This window comes from Oxyura jamaicensis, chromosome 2 (genome assembly GCF_011077185.1).
Source record: "Oxyura jamaicensis isolate SHBP4307 breed ruddy duck chromosome 2, BPBGC_Ojam_1.0, whole genome shotgun sequence".
In the NCBI taxonomy this organism is placed as follows: domain Eukaryota; kingdom Metazoa; phylum Chordata; class Aves; order Anseriformes; family Anatidae; genus Oxyura; species Oxyura jamaicensis.
In genome coordinates, this window is record NC_048894.1 from 79,352,276 (window position 1) to 79,369,128 (window position 16,853).

Genomic DNA, 16,853 nt, shown 5'->3' on the forward strand with positions numbered 1-16,853 from the left:
TGGTGGTAGAAGGAAGAGACAGCCACATCTACTCCTGACAGGGATCGGGTGGGTGGCTCCAGCCCTTCCCATCTTTCCCCAAAGGAACGGGCACTCCAGTCCTAAACCAGCGCAAAAGTCAGGATCCTTGCCTGCCCCTTGCTAACTTGTGGGTGTGAATGTGTGTAGTGCTGCCTGGGTTATGATAACAGGCACATTAGCACTGATATGCCTTGAAAGCGTATCAGATTAATCCTGAGCAAAGAGCACTTACAGTTCTGAACCCTGATTCACCTCTGCCTTACTGCATCTCCCCAGAGGAACTCAGACCCCTGAAGCTAAAGATGAGCGATGTGTGCCTGGCATGCTGTTGCACAAATCATGTCACTGAGGTTTAAGCCACAGAACTGCTAGCAGGTGGGGGAAGGATCTAGGGCAAGTAGCTGCAGACACTTCCTGAGTGACAGGAGAGCGCCTGAAGATGGAGAATTTGGTCAGGGTCAGACATGCGTTCCTTCATCTGCCCAAACAGATTTGTCTTTCCCCTGGATATTTTAATTAGTAAGCAGAGCATTATTTGGGCAGCATGAAACTGTTCCCAGAGCTCGGCCTGTCTGAGCTGAAATTGGAGCATAACCACTGTCACACTAAGAGCTGACAAGCTATGGGACCAAGGGGCTGCATTTAAAGAAGAGTAGTAGCTGTCATTAGTAGGGTCTCAGCTACTTCGCTGGCTTTTGTTCAGGTCCTGTATCCTTCAGCCTCCTCCACCAGCCACCATGGAGAGAAAGGTGAAGGGAACAGAGACTCAGGGAAATCCCAAGAGGAGATGTTAATATTTTTAATGTTTTCCTAACATGGGGTAATTTTCTGATTTTGTCCTGCATTGTGTGAGTGCTGCAGGAGGTTTTCTTCAGTCTGAGCCTTCAGGAGGATCAGTGCTGTATTTCCTACTAGACAGCAAAGGGTTGTCTTCTTGAGCATGATCCCATCTGCCCTGACTGAAAAGATCTCTGGCAGGGAGGCCTCTTCTCCCTGAAGGTTTTAAAGCTAAGGGGTTTACCACCTAGCTGCCGTGTTTGCAGTAGTACTGCTCTGGGTGTGAAGAGAAATTAGGAAACTAACAGGGTGACCACTGTGCCATGATGAATCATTGAATCATTAAGGTTGAAAAAGACCTCCAAGGGCATCTGGATGAACTTCTCATCCAGGAAACAGAAGGGTGGGCTAAGCCACCTTCACCTCTCAGGAGAATAATTCTGCATTATTTGTATATCTGGGATGTAAAGCTTGGCACAGACATGCAAGATTATCTCTTGGGTGGCCGGGGGAAAGGGTGTGCAAACAGCCAGGCTCCTTTTCTCCTCTGTGCAGCCTTCAGAGAACCAGACCATCCTACCCTGGGCTCAGCCAGGCAGGTAGGTTGTCCTGTTGAGTGACGGCCTAAGCTACCTCTGCCTCTTTGAAGAAGGTGTGCAACTGAGGCTGTGTTATCTGTGGTATTGTTTTGTTTTTCCTGCTGGATCCTGTAACAACCTCCTTGTAGCCTCTTCAGGCCTGTTTCTGTATCCTGGTGCAATAGAGACAAGGAAGCAGAGCTACACATCAGGTTCATGCAAGCTGGTGCAAATGTTTTCGCACTTCATGTTTTCAGTCACGTTTTCCTGGAAAGAGCTAATCCAGGACACCACTCCTCAGTAAGGGCACGTTTTTCACCTCCCAGATTGCAGGATTGTACTGAGCAGGTTTGACATTAGGTTTGTCAACAGGCATGAAGAAAAGGGTCATCATGATATCAGCACTGTGGCCACTCCTTTGTAGGAAACGGTAGATACAATACTTCTTCCTCCAGAGCCCACCCAAAAGTGAAGAAGCCGTGTCACACTCATCAGCACGCTGCGTGTTCCCTGGGTCTCTGCCTGGCTGTGTAGACATGGACCCCACAGGGACTTCTGTACCCTCGTGATTTCATTTGTTGTCACTTTGGAGCAAGGGCTGGTTTTTAACACCTGTTTGTACAATGCTGCCCGACGGACTGGGCACTAATTTGGAGGCTTCTGGCTGCTATAATAATACATGTAATTAATGACAACAAAAATCTTGAAGATCTACAGGAGAAAGAGTGAAGATTTGAAATAATGGGGAGAATCAAATGCATTATTATATGCCCATGCTCATTTTGACATAAATAAATAAATTGTGAATATAAAAACATTCCTGGTTAGATTTTCATAACCTTTTTGTGTGTGTGGAATTGTTTTAAGATAAAGTGCTCCTCCCTCCCCCAGCACGTTCTGCAACAGAGAGTAAGTGCGGCCAGGCACACGCATGGAGTCGAGCAGCAGCTTTTACACATCGAATGCGGTAAGGTTTTACTGCTGAGAACTGGACACTCCTTCCAATTTATTCCTGAAGTTTCATCCTGCACAGCATGCACTTTGTTTGGAACATTTGGCAAGGCTACAGCATACCTGGGAGCAGCATCACTAAAACATCATCATTTCTACCTGTCCATTCAGGTTCCCTTCCTCTTATCATAGCAATGATACCTGAGCAACTACAGCCCCGTGTCTTTTATAAGAGAGAACCCTGCTGAAGGATGGCTTTGTGCTACTCGGGTGTTGTAATAGGGCTATAGTTTTATCAGAGACATCCCCTCAAATTAGGCAGCAGTCTCCCCCCAAACCCTCCTTAAAAACCTTCTACAACATTTGGAGAATTCCTTGCTGTCAGCACATGCCAGTGGATGTGATAAAATGGCTGCAAATCCTCTGTGTGGAGAAGTTATTTCTGGAGCATGTAATATATATTATTAATAGACGCTTAATTATAGCCACTGGAAAATTGAAATGTATTCGGCCAAGTTTCCTGAGGTTTTTGTGAAGAAGGCCGAACCACTCTGTGCTTTACAAGCCCGTTCTCCAAGCCTCCTTCCAAATGGCTGCTGCCCATGGCAGTCCCTTGGGGATACCTCTGCACGGACCCCAAGGGCACGTGTGGGGCCACCTCCCCACGGCCTGCCCTAGGCAGCACCTTGCAGCGCTCCCGCTCGCAGATGTGGGCATCTGAGGGCTCTGCCTGGCACAGTCTGGTCTGTGAGGATTCACTGCCACCCTGAGGTGCTAGATGCCAGCGATTCACGTTCCCTTTGGCTCAGCATCTCCGGCAAAACCCAAGCTGATAATCTCGTAAACGCTTGTGGTGACAGCAACCACGAGGCTGCTGAAGCAGAGGCCTGAGGATGCCAGGTGCCGATGGGACTGAGCAACACTTCAGGCTAAAAGACTGTCGTCAGTGTGTTTATCCTCTCTTCTGTGGTGCTGTCCTCATTGCTAGAACGAAGAGTGAATTGTTTCTATACAATAAATTATTTCTCCCAGAGCTCTGCCATACGAGTTCAGTCTGCCGCTGCGCCGCGGTGTCAGTCATCTTGCTGAGTGGGAAGGTGGAAGCGGAGAACACACATCAGCTCCGTGTAATTCCAGTTTATCTAACCCAATTGCATATTAAGAGAGACTGCTTTACGTACAATTGCTGAGTCCACGTTAGCAAAATTGTGAGGGACAAATCAAAAAGCAGCAATTCCCCCTCAAGCCAAGAGGAGGAACTGCTGCTGTGTAAATGGCGTGGCTGATCACACACGGTGTCCTTACCCGAGGAGATAGTGAAATTCCTCTCTCTTTTCCCTTTTTCCTGCTCTTGTAGTTTTGTTTGTTTGTTTGTTTTGTCATACCTTATCTCCTTTCCAATTTCATCACATATGGGATGATTTACTTAAGCTGAATAAATGTTATTTTCAGCCTTTGTTATATCTTCAAACCCATTCTACCCAGCAATTTAATAATTGGCGATGGGCAGTGGGCAGTTTTTGTGTGTACCCTCCGGGGCCTTTAGGAACATTAAGGAACTCTGTTGTGGTGGCTGAGTACCCCAGAGTGTCTGATTGGGTGTGTTTTGTAACTGCATTTTTCTTCTTCTTTTGGATAGCTGACTTATGGTTCCTTTATTTTGGCTGAAGATGACCACATTCTTTAGCCTGCTTGACCACTTGATTGGTGCCCGGGTGTTGCACTGGCTTTTGTTAGCTTCAGAGTTAACAGATCTGTGGCATCCATCATACGTTTCTGCTGACAGTCTCAGATTTCTATGCTTTATATGCAGCTGATCATACACAAAACTGCACCCAATTTCAAGTTCCAGGAAAGCGTTTGTAAGGTTCCCAAGTAAGTCTGCCAAGGTGAGCAAAGGAGCTCAGGAGTGCCAGGGCTGACCTGTACAAGCTGGACATACTACGCAAGTCGATGGGACTTGGCAGCACGTATCTGAGGCTGCTAGGAGGCCAACATCCCTACAAAGCCACACTTTAACATTTTTAATAGGTCATGGCATTCAGGGGAAGTCCCAGATGACTGGAAAAGGGCAAATATTACACCCATCTACAAAAAGTGCAAAAAAGAGAGAAGATTTGGGAAAGTACATATGAGTCAGCCTCACGTGAATCTCTGGAAAAAATATGGAACAGGTTCTCTTAGAAGCTGTTTCCAGGCATGAAGGACAAGAAGAAAGCCAGGAAAAGCCAACACCTACCTCAGCTAACTCAGCCCTCTTCCACTGTCAGGAGTTCACCATTTGCTTCATCATTGCTACCATAGACTTGCGAGGCTGACCTTACTCATAAAGATCAAGGCAAAGAAGGCATGAAGGAAAACCTTCAGGATTTCCTCTGCCATTTGTAACTAACTAACTATGTTAGTACTTTCTTGCTGCTCCTGACATCCCTTGGAAGTTTGGGCTCCAGATGTTTTTGTTTGTTTGGTTGGTTGGTTGGTTGGTTTGGTTTTGTTTTGTTTCAGTTCCGTTCTCCCAGTAGCTCACTATTTAACCAGACTGGTTTCTGTGCCAGTTCCTTTTCCACTTTACGTGAATGAGCTGCTTTTGTACTTGGAGAATGCTGTCTCCAGAAGTCACTCATGAACTCCTTTGGCCCCCAGGCCCTCCTGGGATCCCTCCTAAGAGCTCCCACAGCATGCTGAAATCTGCTCTTCTGAAGTTCTGGGCCTTGATTCTGCTACTTACCTTCGTCACTCCCCTGAGGATGTTAACCTCTGTGCCCTTATCTCCGCTGCAGCCAAGGCTTCCTTGTCAGTCTCTGAGCAGTCTGAAGGTTTCACATTTCTCTTTCCTGATCAGGTGGTCCACAGCAGAAATCCACTGAGAGTGCTCCCTTGAGGGTCACACCTCTGATTTTGACCCAAAGGCACTCAACAGACGTGTCCTCGTCCCCGTGTCCTCACATTGCTCTTTTACATAGAGCACAGTCCCTCCTCACCTTCTACACTTTCTGCCTTTCCTCCAAAGCTTGCAGGCTGTTGCTTTCACTCTAACACAGCTATTTCCTCAGTCAGCTTCTAAAATGAAAGAAAAACGGTGTTTCAGCTAGCTCCCCACTGCTGTGCCTGCATCCAGTTACAGGACTGAAAGCCTTGTCCTGTGCCTGGGGATGGGCCTTCACGTTTCCCACTGTAGGATGGGGAGGGCGAGAGGCAAGGTCTGGGGCTGCTGTAGAGAGTCCAAAAGAGCCCTGAGGGGAGGCACAGCAGCGACTTGTTGCTGCTGGAGGCGACCCTGCTCCTCTGGCAGAGTCAAGGCAGGCGGCAGCATCCCGGAGGCTTTGCCTCCCCCGTGCTCTGCAGCCCGCTGGGACCCCACTGCCTTCTCTCCCCCAGGGGAAGGAGTGATGGCTGAGCAGCTGGCTGGTGGTCCAGGGTTTCCTTCAGAAACACTGCCTGTGTCTCTCTGAAAAAAACTAAATAAATCAGCATGTAAAAAATGAAGTAAAATTTGCCATAGGCAGCCACAGGGGAGACAAGTCACAAAGCGGGACCGACCATTACAGATGCAGAAACCATGGCCCTAATAGGCTTTTCCTATTGATCTTCACTGGATTTTAATGGCAGGCTATTTAAATAAAGGCTCAATTATTTGAAGCTCCTTAAATGGGGATTTAGGAGGTGTTTTTCAGCATGCAGTCTTGACATTAAAAATCTCAATTACTTAGCCTTTATGAAGCAGCTTGCTTTCTTTACTTTCTATGATTTTGATCTGTTCTAGCATTTATTCTCTCTCTTTTAATGTTGCAGGCACTTCTAAAGTACAGAAGTTCTTGCTCCCTGTGGGAAATACAAAATACTGTTTCCCCAAGGACATTTGCTTTTTGCATCATTTCAGTTCCTCGTTGTTTTTTTTTTTTTTTTTTTTTTTTTTTTTTTTGCTGGCTTAGTTGGTGATAAATGAGCTAGCCAACAGATGGCAGAGCTCATGCTGTAACACGGAAAGTGTTTCTTTAACACGGGTGTCCGCTTAAAAATGCAGCTGCCCACTGGTGCACAGCCAAACTTCCTTCTGAGGCCACCCTTTGAGTGTGCTGCAGAATGGGATGGATGCAAGTGGCTCTAATGATCTTCTCAGCAGGCTTCTCATAAATGCTTCCTGCAACCCCTGTTCTTTTCACCCTCACCCTGTGAGTCCGCCGTGTCTGCTGAATGGGCAGCACTTCATGGGCTCGTTAGAAGCTTGTTCAGTTCATCATCTTCATTTACTCAAATCATCATTGAAAGGGGGTTGTCTCCTTTGTCTGAAAGGATGCTGCAAGCACAATATAGGGTGACAAAAATAAATCCACTTCAATGCGTAGGTTTGTCAGTCAGGCCAGCCTGCCGTATGTAAATGCTGATGTGCTTCAAGGCTTTTCTTTATGTCATGTTCTTTATCAGGTCCCATTTGGGTCTATTGCATTATACTTTTATCTACTCTATAGTAAATTTTGCAGCTGATGCTTTTTGGTAAAAAAGACTAGAAATCAGACAAGCCTTTTTATTCTTCTTTAGGAGGAGACTGAATATGAGAAAAACAGACTCAAGAATTCTCTCCTGTTAACCATTTTTAAAAGCCTTGACGTTCAATTGATTTTGGATCTCTGTGTTTTGCTGAGATTTGACAATAAGCACTCTTCCATGCCATTCTTTTGTTCCCTCCAGCACCACTTTTCTGCTGGAGGTGGCTGAAGAACATGATTGCCCTAAGTTAAAGATGGAGCCTGTTTCTTCCTGTGGTTCCTTTTCTGGATGGACACACAAAGCTCGCTTTGCCTTACTGAGATCAGGATACATCTGCTGCAGGGACTGCACTGCTGCTGACATGAGTCCCTCATAGTTCATGCAGATAGAGAAAACAAACCCAATCCCAACTTCCTTAATGTGCATCCAAATAAGAGCAGCAGACTACATTTCAAACAGCAAAGATGTGCTTGGATTATTTTTTTTCCCCTAGTATACTTTCCCTCTCCTAAGCTTATCATTCCTTTTTTGGTGTAAATACAAAGGTCGTGGTTTTCAGCATGGTGGATGACTCATTCTCATGTTTGAGCAATGTGATCAAAATGGAAACTCAGAAATCCCGGTGTGGTATGTATTCCCTGCAGGCAGCGTGCACGAAAAAATGCCTCTGTGGATGTCAGCTATCCTGAGCAGTGCCAGCATCACGTATGATTGCTTACGGATTTCTGACTGTGTGCTAGATCAAAGAAAATGCTTTTAACCTGACAGCGCTGTATCAAAATAAGCAGATTACTTTTTGCCATTGGGTGTATATATATAACATTGAACAGCCACATATATGTGTACACATGGGGTATTAGAGTATGACTAGTATTTAGCTGGCTCCTCAAGGCTGGGATCAACCAAGCAATCCCTCCTCAGCCCCTGTGGTGACACCTATTGCTTTGGCTCTCCTTGTAGATTGTGAAGGTGCCCAGAACAATCCTTCAGGCTCAGGGACCTTACGCCTGGTCCACAGCCTTTTACAGCCACCCTCAGACCAACCGGGAATCACTCAGCCCTATGAAAACGACCCAAACGTGGAGCTGCTGCGGCCACCAGAAGTCCCTGTCCAGCCTGCCCTTGACTGCTCCTACCATGTCGGGAGAGATTTCCGTGCTAGCTCGGCACCCGTCTGTTCCCCCAGCCTCCATCCACACAAAAGGGTTTTGCTGATTCGGAGGGCAGAAGAACGGTGCCAAGAGGCAAAAGGCAAAGCAAAAGAAAACAATTCATCCGGCTCTGTTGATTTCAGCTCAGTATGTAGTAGCACGCTGCTCAGCTGCCGGGTTTATCGCAGTCCGTACGCGCTGGGTAGGTACACATCACCCAGCACCCTTCTGCCCCGCGCTCTGCAGGCTTCATTAAGCGAAGGCGCGCGCCCGCTGCCCGCCGGTCCCTTCTCCTTCGTCTGGGACCAAGGCCACCAGATGGAGCCGTGGGGAAGCGCCTGCACAAATACTGTCTCAGCTGCTTCTACCCGTGTAGAAGCGGGGGGAGGAGCGGGTTGTATTTTTAGTTACAAACCCCTTTTGCCAAAGACTCCTCTCCTCGTTAAGCGTGATTTCTCCCTGCCTCGTTTCCTATCGCCTCAACGAGCAGATGAAGACGGAGGCCCCGCAAAGCAAGGCCCAGCCAGCTCACCACAACAGCCCTGCTGTAGAAATAGGGTAACTGAGATTCTTCAAGGAAATGTAAAGAATAAAGACATATAATGGAAAATGTATCTAAATCCTCGGAGCTGCTGTGAAATCCTTAGCCGGTGAGGATAAACGGCCGCAACAAATAACACAACTGAAATTGGAGTGGGAGGAATAATAACCTACGAACAGATGCTGACAGTCTTAAAGTGCGATCTTATCAGCTGTCAAAGTCAGTGGGACCTTGGGTTGTGCGCACACAATGAGCTTAATTATGTATTTTATCAAATGGATAAACTCAGGACCTCGGCGAGCTGGGCCGCAGCCAGCGCTATGTGCCATTCACTAGCACGCTTTTCAAGAACAGACATTCAATTAGTAGAAAACAAAATCTGAAGAGGAAATGATTGGTTTTATCCATCTTGTGCCTGCCAGAAATTAAGCCTTTGAAGTCAAAGACCGTTTTGTGCTAGTATTAAAGCTTTCTTTTCTGACTCTTGTGCTGGGGTGAGAGTTGCCTCCTTTTGCAATCCTTTCCTAGAAGTCTTCTCATTTCTGAATTGCCTTTGAGCATATTCTGGAAAAAAAAAAAAAAAAAAAAAATCCTGAAAGGAGAAAAAGGATCCCAGAAGTTTAATGTATTGAAAATTACAACATAGGAATAGTTTTTGCTTATTGAGTCTTACCTTTACATACTTCTCCAAAGCGCAGGGTGAGAATTGCATTCTCACTCACCACAAGGAAAACAACTAAATTTATGAAATACCTCCTGTAACTTCTGCAGAGTCTGAATTACGACATTTATAGTATTAGAGGTGGAATATACTTGTATTTTTCCCATCGACATTTCTCTAAAATACAACATATCCATAAAACTTAGCTTCTATGTAAGTGTATATACAATTTAAAGCCTAAAAAAAAAAAAAAAAGCATTAATGTAAGGTTTTTGGTTTGTGACCAAAGATTACTTTTTGGGACACACACAAAGAATGCATATAAATGTAATACAGCTGCTGTAAAATGTATCTTTAAGGAAATATTGGAAGTCTAACAGACTTCCATTGCACTAGTAGCTTCCACACAGTGTTAGAAACTGGTAGAATATGTGTTGAGATTGAAACATCATTGGAAACAACACCATCAAGGAATTGGTTTTGCCTACGATAGCTTTCAACAACACAACGGCTTTACGTAGTGTAGGTTGGAGAGTGTATCTTGGGATGCTATTCTGATATTAATAATTTGTAACAAACACGTAGCACTGAATGCTAAGGAACGAAATTCTGAAAGAATTTCAGAATTTCCGAAAGAATTTCTCCTCTGTTTTCCCCAGCGCTACATACATATCCATTTAAAGAGGAAGGCATCCTGGCTTTTCTCACACTTCCTCCTTGGCACCCTGGGGTGACAGGGACTCAAGCCACCCTACAGGCCCATGCGCAGGGGACGAGGTCCTTTTGGGCATGGGGGTGAGAAATGCCCAAGGCTTGGCAGGCAGACCAGAGGCAGTGAAACTGATGGAAGTAGGCAAGGCGAGCACAGCAGACAAGTGACAGAGCCCAGGGAGGCTGGGGAAGGATGGGCAAGAAGCCTTACAGGTGTCTCACAGGAGGCTGGGGAGCCACAAATACGGGGTGCTGCGGGGGAGTCCGGAAGGACAGAAGGAGGAATGGTAAGGTGGAAAACAAGATATCAGGTACCCAGGGGAAGCAGAGGAGGAGATGAGGTAGTTGAATGTGGATGAGATGATAGGACAAGGCATAACAGTTTTAAACTAAGAGAGGGTAGGTTTAGATTAGATATAAGGAGGAAATTCTTCACTCAGAGTGGTGAGGCACTGGCACAGGTTGCCCAAGAAGCTGTGGATACCCCATCCCTGGAGGTGTTCAAGGCCAGGCTGGATGGGGCTCAGTGAATCAGTCATAGACTTTGTTGGTTGTTCAGGCCCCTGTCTGGTATGGCCCTCAGGACTGGTGTTCTTGGAGAAAGACCAGCATTTCCAAAGTTTGTTTGCCAAAAGAGGAGGAATTTCTCTGGAGGGAGCAATAGCAGCACATCCTCTCTGCCCTGTGGCTGTGCCCAGAGGTGGGCCTCCAGGTGTGTCCTCCGAGAGGTAGGAGCATGCGGGGCAGCGCTCATGGAGGTGTGATGTGGTTACACAGCACTTGGGTTTGGAGCAGATTATCCCTTCCTCTTCTGCTATTACAGACAGCAACCCACTCTAAATTACCAGATCACCTAAATCACTAACCGAACCAGCCACACCTTGGAGTGTTTATGGGCTCCTAGAATGGGGCGCGTCTGCACGGGAACCATCTCAGCTACCACCATGCTCCCGCTCTGACACCTTGGCTGTTTTGTTCATCACCACAGACCACCACACTTCCTTGTATAACAGTCAAGGATCAGGAGCATTTTCAGTTCCGTTTCTGTTGCCTGGTAGGTCAAACAAAACTAAATCAGTTGACTTCTTTGTGTTGAAACCAATTTTGATAACCCACTTCTATAAAAACCAGGTCCCATCACACAAAGCCCAGGCTACTTTCACTTCTGTAGACCAAAGCAGGGTTTAATGCCCTGAATATCAGGGAATGACCAAAGGTGGGTACAGTGTTCAAAACCACTGTGCATGGCTCTGTGAAGAGAAAACAGCTCTCCAAGGTACAGCCTTACTTCAGCCTGTTCCTTGAGAGAGAGCTCATAAGCCCTCATCCCAGTAGAATACAACCACGTCAATTGTTTGCTGAGTTTTAGACTTGGGTCTTCTTCCTGTCCCCATGTTAGTTTTCAAGTCACCTGTGAAATTTATGGTTCTTTTCACAAAACCTTTTTGCTGTAGACCTCAGTATATAGAAATGAAGTAATCATGGCTCCAGCACAGACAAAATAATCAATGTCACTTTTCAGATTAATTGTGAGAAAGACGTGTGTCTGCAAAGAGCAAGTCTTGAAGGCTCTCTTTTCCCTCCCTGAATGGATGTCCGATTAGAGCAGCTTATCCCATATTAAGGCTGACACGGTACCAAAGACACTGCATGCAGCTCAGGGCTCCCAGATGCTGCAAGCTGCCCAGATAGGATGTTCCCATTGAACTTTTTAGATATTCCTCACCAAGCAGCACTGGTTACGTGACTGGATCACATAGGAGTTTTGGCACATATCGGGAAAAATGCTCTCATCAAGGCCGCGTGATGCTGCAGTCTGTTGAAAGGTCCCAGCCGTATGTTGCCAGCTGAGTGGGAAAAGTTTGTAATCTTTCACCAGCTCCTGACAAGGTCACCATGTTTTCAGAAGGTCATGCTGCTTAATTCACATGCATCTACACGAGAACAGATCCATTTGCTGTCAGTTAATTTTGGTGAGCTCCGAGAGCGCAGGCTACCCCCACAACTTGCAGTCCTGCATGAATCTCATTATGTTTGTGACATTCATACTTCCTCTGTAGATTAAGGTTTTGCAGCTCTGACCTACATTCATTAAGCCAGCAGCTGCAGCTCTTTATCATCATGTAGTTGTTACTACACCTCTGCTGGTGGCTTTCAACCCCTTAACGAAGCAGAGTGGATCGTGTACTTCAGCTGCTAGCTGCCAGACCTCATACACCTTGCTACGTGGGCATTTTCACCCTGGTTTTAAGCTAATGTGTCAGACGGTGATGTGGGGCAACCAAGGAGGCAGCACTTGTAGGTGCCAAACAGAGAAGGGTGTCTGGGCAGTAACCTCCTAGGCTGCCTTCACAGCCATCTCCAGGGACTTATACTGTGAAAAAGTATCTCCTTTTTTTAATGTGTGCACTTCCCATCTTTCAATTTGATGAATATTCCCTCATTTTGCAAAGTAGGAAAAAGAGAAGCCCCTGATCTCTTCTCCACATTGTTTCTCATTGCCCAGGCTCATATTCAGGTCCCCTCCTAGTTTTCTGCTTTCTAGGGAATACAGTCTGACTCCTTCAAATCTAGCTTTGTTTGGGAAGGTTTTGTGCTTGCTTTGTCTTACAAAAATTCCTCCAAACCCTTGTGATGATACCTCTTGTGAAATCTCTTGACCAGTGAATGCACAGTGTTACTCCTGGGCCTGCCCTGTGCTTGGTTATTTGAAATGGTCTTAAAATCCTTTCTTTTTCTAACTTGCAGGCCATTTTTTAAACTTCTTTATATCTTGTCAACATTTTTGATTGCTCGTTGAGCAATGATTTTCACTGAGTTCTGTAATGCCCCCCGGGTCACTTTATGAAATCGAGACGGTTAATTTAGAGCCCTTAAGGTGCTGGAGATGCTCTCATTACGCCTCCAGCCTGTATTACTTTACATTTACTGACACCGAATTTCATTTCTGCTCATCTAACTAGTTCACGTCTCTGAAGATAATAGCGAAGAATTCCAGGCGGGCGCTCTACCAGGAGAAGGATGGCTCTGTGTTAGTTACCAGCTAGCCTGTGCAATGAGGAAAACACCCTAAGGAAAACAGGAGTCTGTGCAAGCTTCACTCGGGGAGCATGCTGAGGTGAAAACTGGGGGGCTTTCTGTTTTAGACACTCGGATTTCCTATGTAAGCAACATACTAAGGCTGTGCCCTTTGTGGCTCTGAAGGCAGTGTCACCAGGATTGATGAGTGATGACTTCATTTGCAGAACTGGTGCTGGTTAGCTATTTTAACACCCTAATCTGACAGGTACTTTTAATGAAATGCATCAGATGGAGACACGCCGCTAGCTTTCTTCTGCTGCCCCATGTCTGTAACGTCGAGTCAAGTAAGAAATGTTTTGTCCTAACCACACAGGGAAAATTTTTGCGTAGGAATAATCCTGGGGAAGGATATTCATGCAGCATGTGGATCCAAATTTTCACATGGATTTATTAAAAAAGCTTTTCCTTCAAGACAGGGAAAAAAAAGTCAGACAGACATTTTGGGCATAAACACGTCTTTCTGGCAATCTTGGGTGGTTTGCTCTGAAATCTGTGAACACCCACTCCTCCCTACTGTCTAGAGCAGAGAGGCCACGGGGGTGTTTCAGTGCACTTTAACAACTGCATCTGCAGGGGCGACAGCACACAATGCGTACCCTGAGGGCTGCTCGCCTCCTAGCATATAACTAATTGTTCCAAAAAGCACCAAAATAATCACTAAATGACAACTGTGCGTGATTTTGTGATCGGTTTTGTAGCATTACGTTGTCACCAAGGCATCATTAAAGCGGCGGTATTTGGGACGTGAGCGTGTTTGGGCTCACGGTGATTCCATTTAGCACAGCCCTTTCCCTTCTGCCTTCCCTTAGAAAACTGGGGAAGAAAACTTGCAGCTCCCAGCTCCTTCCTTTTCTGGGGGGGATGGCGGGGACTGAAGATCTTGCCATGGAAATAGCTGCAATATGACTGCTGGGCACCTCTCTTTGAGCACCTCCAGCAGTGAGGAAAAGGACGCTGGCCAGCAGTCCAGCTGCAAACAGGAGTCAAGGGCTGATGCCTCCAGAGGTTTGCGCAGCCCAGCGCTGGAGACCCTCGGGCCACAGCTACACCACTCCCTGCCCCGCGGTGCTGCCGTGCCTCCTGCACCTGCCCCTACTTCACAGAAAACCTATTTTAGAGCCTGCCAAATTCAGCAGTGTTGTTGCATTTCTCATCCCTCTCCCTGTAATATCTAGTTGCCGTAGTTACCTCGTGTATCTAAGGCAACCAGATGTTACAGATGGAGGCACTGAAATAGCATCAACAAGTGTAAGAACTACGAGTGCTTTAACTAGCTGGCCTGGGTGAAGCTGCCTGGGTGAAGCAGTTTCCCTCCCAGCTCTGTCCTCTGACAAAACACGCCGGCCCAAAGCCCCATCCAGCCTGGCCTTAAAACCTCCAGGGACGGGGCACCCACAGCTTCTCTGCGCAGCCTGTGCCAGGGCCTCAGAGAGCAGCTTGCCCTGAGAAGTTGTGGATGCCTCATCCCTGGAGGTGTTTGAGGCCAGGCTGAACAGTAAAGAATTAGTAAAATTCCGACTAAAAAAAAAAATCTTCCTTATATCTAATCTGAATCTGTTCTCTTTTAGTTTAAAGCCATTAATGCAGCAGGGGTGAGCAAGGGGCATTTACAGCAAGTCAGCCGGTTTCCACTGCCTGCAGTCCACCACGGGGCTACCTGGCAGCCTCCAAGACAGTAACGCGTTGTGGTTTTGGGGTCTAGACTCGCCAGACTCAAAACATCAGGCAGCTAATCCCTGTTCCCTCTTGACCAAGGATCCTGCCAAGCTGGCAAAGAGCAAAGAAAAGCGTTTCTTAGATTTTGTTATTTTCCTTTATAAAATGGCAGCTGCTCCAAGCCACCCCAAAAGGTGGAGAACTCAGGTGTGGTTGAGTGCACGGGGGGTGCTCAGAAGTGCACCAAGATGCTGCAAGAAATAAGAAAGACGATGACTGCACATGCACCTAAACAGCTGCTGTGTGAGTAACATTTACCAGCCATAAGCCAGCCCACAGCCACGGGGCAGGAGGGTCAGGTGGGAGAGCCTCCTGCGCTCTGCCGCGCGGTGGGTGGCAGCTGGCACCGGACTGCAGAGAGAGGTGTCCCCAGAAACCCTCGAAGGGCTTCCACACATGTAGGTTTTTTTGTTTTACATAAGATGTAACGGAAAAGGGAGGGTTAAGGAAATGGGAAATGCCTAAGCTAAGCAGGGCTGTGTTATGAGGAAAATTAAAGCTACTCGTGCAAGGTGCTGCCTTTATTCCACACTGAGCTTCGGTCTACAGCTCTTGTCTTTTAACTCCCTCCAATTCCTTGTGAGGGCCTGGGGAGAGCTCCCGAGCAATTAATTTCACGTGGTAAAAGCACCTTCCTCTCAAGGCTGTAAAAGCACACATCAGACATAACACCCTTCCCAGGCACCTTTCTCAAGACTGAAGGAAGCAGGTGTTGAGCGTTACGCTAATTTTAAACCCACAATTAGCGTAACTTGAATCCTGGCCCAGTTCCAGGTTAATTCATTATCTTCTTCCAAACTGAGCTCTCCTGCTGACTTTACTCGAAAGCAGGAGGCCAGGCCCTCTGCCCACCTATGCCTTTTTGTTATTCTGCTCTGGGTGCAGGAAATGGGGCAGCAGGGAGCTGCTACAGGGTTCCTGCGTGCCCTCCATTGAGGACATGTAGCTGGCATGGCCACAGCCCGCCTGCTCTTCTGCCATGAAAGCAGCATCGGCAGCAAAACCCTCAGGAAGCCTTTGGTGCTGTTGGAGGATGTCAAGCGCATTGGCGAGGCAGGGAAGGGGCTCTCAGTCTGGTTGCGCACTGGGTATCACAGGGTCATCTGGGTTGGAAAAGCCCTTAGAGCTGCGGTACGTGTGGGTTAAACCTGCCATTGGCTCTACAGAGCTTGGCTGGGCAAGAGTTGCTGGATTTAACTCTCTGTGGAAGCGCTGGTTCTCCGGATTAGCACATTGCATTGGGCAAGGAGCAGTGCAGTAGGGGAAGAAAAGGAGGGGTGAGGAAAAGGACTTAGCACATTTGGCCAAATTCTGGATAAAATACTCAAGTGGTCAGAAAGACATAGAAATGTCACTGTGCAAAATGGGCTCCAGAGCTTGCCGTGCTTCCAGGAGGAAGCTGTGGGGTGAAGGTGAGAGGAGATGAGGGCCCCAGGGGCGTTGTGGCGCTGGCTGAGCGATGTGCTGTCTGGCACACAGCGAAATACACAAGCTACAATAACTTCTGAGGTGTTTACTGGGCTGGGTAGGATATACATGAGACCAGTGCACGCAATTGGTGCCGATCAGCAGTTCCCTCTGCTGGCTGAGCTAATGAAATTATGCCTTCCATCCTACAAGCCCAGGATGCCTCTGATATTGCAAGGGTGCAGGTGTCCAGTGACGTGCTATCTCTGTGCGTAAACTAACGGGGATGGCTACATAAAACAGTGCCACGGGGGATCTGTGCAACAAATAATAAACGCGTGGCTTGCTCTACTGCCATCAAACTCTCCTCTGATAATAAAAAGAGCAGAGCAGCTACAGATTATTGCTCCGGGAGCCATCCTGAAATACATTTCCCCAGATAATTCAGAGCCGCTGCTATTAGTAATTTGTGTTGGTTTGGTTGCTGCATCATTTTGCAGGTTTGTATGTGTGTGTACACGTGCTGTTTGTTATGGGCTTTGAGCAAGGATGTGAGTGAGTCTACCCATTGCTTACTTTTTATTTATTTATTTATTTATTTATTTTTAAGAGACCGTGCATTTTGAAATGCAGCAAGACACTTTTTCCCCCTCTTTATTTCTTCAAGGAATGATAAAGCAGACCACAGGTTTGTCTTCTGCATCTCTTACACAAAAAGGAGATGTGGTGACTTAAACAGGTCATGAGCCAATTGTTGTCAAAATTCAAAG